Raw genomic sequence first — 5529 nt, 5'->3', positions numbered from 1 at the left:
CAAGTGGAGGGATATACTTGACTTATCTGAGATGCACAAGGGGGTCCTGGAATCCCTTTGGAGAGGCCTTCACTAGCCATCAGTCCCATCTTCTCCTTGTTGCATGACTTTGAACACTGCTTAATCTTTTCTGGAGCCTTAGTTTACTCCATATCAAAATGGGGCTCACAGCTCTGCCTACCTCAAAGGCATTGCTTTGAGAGATTAAAAAAAAATGCACTTGAAAGTTAGGGCTTAAGCACCAGGAATGTGCCAGGTCTCCTCATTACTGATATCTTGTCAGTATTTCAGGGTTTGACCCACCTTCCCATCACCCGTCTTCCTCTGATGCTGTCCCTTGGATGTTGGCTCTGATTCTGGATACTGTAATGCTGTGAGAGCATCTGGTGCTTGGAAGCAGCAGAGAAGGATCTGGGGATACCTGTGCCCTGGGCTGCCCCCAGGAGAAAGTTGAGCTAGGGATCCCTGGGAGGAACCGCAGAAGTGGTCCATTCATGTCCCAGAGCCGCTCAGTGCAGGAGTCTGAGCAGCCATACCTGGGCATCTGGGTCTCTTACCCTGCCCTGCCCAGCGGAAGGAAACTGTCACTTGTCAGGACAGGCCAGGAAACCTGATAGAAGGTAATACTTTCCCTGGAGATGCCACTGCTTCCCAGTTTTGCTCTCTCAAGGGTACCAGTGGCCCCCACCCCTCCGTGGGCAGGAGTCAGCTAAGTCCCTAGGGATTAGGGTTCATAAGGAAACAGGAGTATCTTTGTTCTTCCAAAGATATTTTCTCCCCCTAGAGAAGTGAATGGCAACCCACTCCAATATTCTTGCCTGGAGAAACCCAAGGACAGAGAAACCTCGTGGGCTACATGTGGTCACAAAGAGTCGGGCACAGTTGAGTGACTAGCACTCTCATTTCCACTTGCTCTTCCAAATTAACACCCTCTGTCCAAGTCGTGGAGAAATACTAAGTACCCTGAGACGTTTGCCAGTCCACCGGTGGGAGCATGGCTGATGACTCTGGAAGCTCACAAAAGTCGGGCAGCCGAGGTCACTGTCCCTCGGCACAGTCCGTGCCCTGTCCTGAAGTCAGCTGGACCAGCATCTCATCAGAGCCTGCTCAGTGTCAGGCACCGTGGTAGGCTCCAGGCAGGGGAAGCAGAGCCTGCAGCCCTAAGCAAGGGCCCCGGGGGAACTATCAGGGCCTCTGAAGTCCACGCTGCCTGTTACTGTCAGGTGGTCAAATTGTTTTCCATCTGAGAGAGTTCGTTCCAGACACAGTGCTCATGACTGCCTCTTGACAAACTGAGTGCGTTCGAAGTTGTGAAGAAAGATGACCTTTTAATCTCTCTTGTAGTTGAGAGGGCAGACACACGCAGCAGGCTGACTCTTTCCATCTCTCCCCGAGCGGCACGAGCTTGTCATGCTGGGACCCCTGGCTCAGCTGCCTCTGAGGACATTCAAGGCTAAGAGAGCCAGTAACAAGCCACGGATCTCAGACCTGGCCGAGCGTTACTGTGAGACTCTAGCGTCACTGTTTCCCCTTCCTGAGGCTGCTGTGTGGCCCATCTTCTTCTCCCAGTCCTCTAGTGATTCTGTCGCTGAAGGGCCATTGCTACACCTCTCAGCATAGCCGCTGCTGCTGTACTGGGCATTGGACCACAGGCTCACACAGTGAACTGTCTTGTATTTCTTTGGTGAATATATCATCTCTTTTTGCCTCTCAGGCATTGGAAACTTCCTGTCTGAAAGCTGATAGATGTCAGTCTGGAGAGGTAGGTAGGTTTGGCTTAGGGTCCCTGACCCAAGGATGTAAGTTGTGGGAGCCCGTACCTGGGCAGCAGGGTAGTGGGGCACAGGTGTTTGTCTAAGATGCTACTGATTCAGGACATCAGAGGGTGTGTTAGTGGTGATCAACACCACTGGCCCATCTTCTCCGAGTAACTCTCTCTCTCTCACTCATTGCTTTTTCACCACCTCCTCTAGCAGTCTCCCAAACACAGCACTCTATTTGGGTAACACCTGTTACATGTTCATTCTATGAGTCACCCAGGAGAAGTCAATTTCCTGTCTCTTTTTGCTGTTCAGCCACTCAGTCGTGTCCGACTCTTTGAGACCCCATGGGCTGCAGCACTCTAGGCTTCCCTGTCCTTCATCATCTCCCAGAGTCTGCCCAAACTCATGTCCATTGAGTCGGTGTTGCCGTCGAGCCAACTCATCCTCGCCCCCCTTCTTCTCCTACCCCCGATCTTCCCAAGCATCAGGGTCTTTTCTAATGAGTTGGCTTGAAAGAGCTTGAACTACAGATTCTCAGAAGCAACTTTTCACCCTGGCAGTTAATGACTCCATAACATTACTCCTTGTTTCCTTTTTTAAGTTTCAGAATTGAAACTGAAGAGCCAATAAACCAAGTACTAATAGTCCTGGAAGCTCAAATTTCTTCCTTTACTTGTAAAAAAAGTGGTCCTGCTAGTCAAAGCTTCTTAAGGAATGAGATAACTTTTCCTTCCACTGATGCCGTGACAGAATGACAGCTCTTCCTGGGATGACTCCAGGCCCGGGAGCCAGAGTGCCTGCTGATCTGTGCTTGACTCGTGGTAGACAGCTGTCTTTATTTTGAGTTACTGCACCGTCTGTCTTGCCAGCGTTTCCCCACAGTGTGCTGGGTGGAGTTCTGCTCTGTCAGGAAGTGTCTGTTGTTTGGGTTGTTCCACAAGAACACAGCCGAGGAACAGGGCTATATGGTGTCACCAGACAACAGCAACCATGTTCACCAGTTAATTGGGGCCCAGCTCAACAGGAAGCCTGGCCTGGGAGAAGCTGGTACTGAAGAAAGAGGGAGCAAATCCCACTTGCCCCACGTAACCCCAAGGATGCCACACATACAGGAGCTGGGACACTGAATGAAGAAGCAGAGCCATGCTTGGAGGCAGCAGCAGAAAGATCGCCACCACTTGCCTCTCTCCCAGGGATCCCCATTTGTCTCTAATTGTCTGAGAAACTATTACTACACTAGTATCAGAAGAAGAAAAGCAATTAAAAGAAGAGGAAATGGATGGGGGGGGGGCAAGGCAAATAACCCCAGAGGCTAACACAGGTAGAGGAATGCCTGTATGTGTCTATTCAGCTGTATAACTGTGCGCTTCCTTTCAGCAAAAAGAGAAATGGGTGGGTTTGTCCAAGTTTTGTCTGATAGAAAGAAAAAGCAAGAAAAATAGCATCTTCAAGAGAAGCAAAATCTACCTCTTCTCCACCGACAACTCATTGGGGTATCTTGTGTATTTTCTTTGCAAGGAGCAGCCAGTGGACAACGTCCTCCACTGAGGTTGCGGATGATGTCAGGGCAAGGGTGAAAATTGGGGAGCGAGTGTTGGTGCCAGCTTGCAAGCTGGGGTGGCTGGTGGGGAAGGTGGCCAGGGCAGGGCAGAGGAGCTCATAGATGGTAGATGCCCTGCCTCACCCCGCCCTTTCCCTCTGTCGCCTCCCTCTGCTTTCTGGTTCTCAAAACTGAGCAGAGGGGAGGGGGCTGGGCACGGAACCGAGCCAGGTAGGCGGCTCAGACGCCAAGCCGAAACAGCTGGGAGATTTAAGGGAAGTTTGGAGAGAGGTAAACTGGATTTCTACTTCTTGTCTATACTGTTAAAATGTTCCTTTAATGTGAAAGCCTTCCTGTTAAATGAAGGGGAAACAAGTAGCAGCTATAAAACAAAGGGAACAAAAGGAGGCAACTGCTGAGATGCGTATTGTTGCTATAGATATAGGGAGACATAGAGCCAGGCTGAGGGATGGGGCCAGTCACACTCCCAGCAAAGAACCAACCAGAAGCAGAAAAAGGAGCCAGCGAGGAGAGGGAGGGAAGAAGCTTGTTTCCAGAACAATCACAGGGAGTTAAAATAACATAGCCAGGTAAGTTGTGCTTCACTGGGGAAGTACCAGAGGAAAAAGAGCTAAGAACAGGACAGAACTGGAAAGGAATTTCACCCACTTTTCTTCAATCTGCAATTGCCAGTTCCCCTTAGTCAGCTCTGACTGCAAAGAGCGGAGACCATCCAAAGTGAGGAAGGTCTCAAGCCACTGGGTGGAAAATAGTTATAGTAAATGGATCTCAGAATAGCCTTCCATGTTCAATCTAGCTCCCCAAACACACACACACACACACACCAGCTTCAAAAAGGAGCAAATACGTTACAATAACAAGAAACACATAGAAGTAAACCTGTCTCACTACAGCTTCAGAGGAGCATAAACTTCATGCGGGACCAATAAAATGAAACCTCTCTCCTACAGGAATGATATTTGTTATTGCCTCCAAGGTGACTGATAGCCACAAAAGACCTATAAATTCTAGTGTTTGTAGGGTCTTTCCTCATTTGTGCTTCAGGTAATTAAACAGTGTGGGCACATGGCCAAAACTTCTGGAACTTCTCCTGAAAGTCCCCAGGCCATCAGACGGAAGGCAGAAAGATTCCATTAGGAGCCCAGGGTACAGACCGAGGACCCACCTCCTCCCTGCCCCTTGGGCCTGCTAAGCGATTCTGGGCTGGCTCACCCACCAAGCGCATGTGCACGCTCTGTGGAAGCCACCAGAAAACTGAGGCCAAAAGCTGTCGGGTTTTGTTCGTGCTTCTAGAAGTTGAGAGTTGGAGCAGAAGTGGACCATCACACCTCATCACACCACTGTCCTCAGAATAAACGCCAAACTTTTGATCATACACAAACCTCTTTCCTGAGGACTGGCCTCAGTCTCCTTTGGAGGCAAAGTCCCCTCAGTCCTTCCACAGACCTGCCCCACCTCCTTGAACATCATTCAGGACTCAGAGCTGCTTTTCCCTCTGGAAATGCCCTATTCTCCTCCCTTCCGCCTCCCCTGAACAGCCCAGACTCAGTCCCACACTCAGATAGAAGTGCTTTGGTTTCTCTTGTTGCTTCTCTGAATCTCTCCCCTTCTGCTGTTCCACTCCCGACTTCGCTGCAATTCCTGCATCTTCCCCTTAAACTGGCAGGTGCCTGAGTGCCAAGACTGCCAGGTTTATCTCTGAATCTCTGGTGTTTACAGGTGTGCCTGGAATATGGAAAGAGATTAATCAGTGATAGTGAAAGAAAGGACAGGTATCAAGAGAACTGCCTCTCACCACCAGCAGGGAAGAAGAAAAGGTCCCAGCACACAGAGGAGCTGAGAATAGACTGACCACCCCAGCCTTCCGCGGGTGCTCACTGCTCATCACCACTCTCTGCAAAGGGAGGGTTAAGACAGAGGCCAGGGGTCCTTGATTCCTTTGCACCTAACATCAGCCACTATAAGGAGGCTGGGTCTGTCAGGCGACCCCCTTTCCACCTCTTGGATCATAATAATCTTCAGATAGTTCTGAAGGTTGAGGGACAATCCCTCTCCCCTCCACCCTCTCCTCAAAGGTCCTCCCTGTTTACTTCCCTGCTCCATACTGCTGACCACCACCTAGGGACTATGCATTTTAATTCTAGATCTATCTCCTCTTTATGGCAGTTTAGCTCCTTGAAGGCAGCACAGTTTGTCGTGTTGTCT

The sequence above is a fragment of the Ovis canadensis genome, chromosome 2 (assembly GCF_042477335.2).
Source record: "Ovis canadensis isolate MfBH-ARS-UI-01 breed Bighorn chromosome 2, ARS-UI_OviCan_v2, whole genome shotgun sequence".
NCBI classification, from domain to species: Eukaryota; Metazoa; Chordata; class Mammalia; order Artiodactyla; family Bovidae; genus Ovis; species Ovis canadensis.
Note: the sequence above shows the minus strand (reverse complement) of the source record.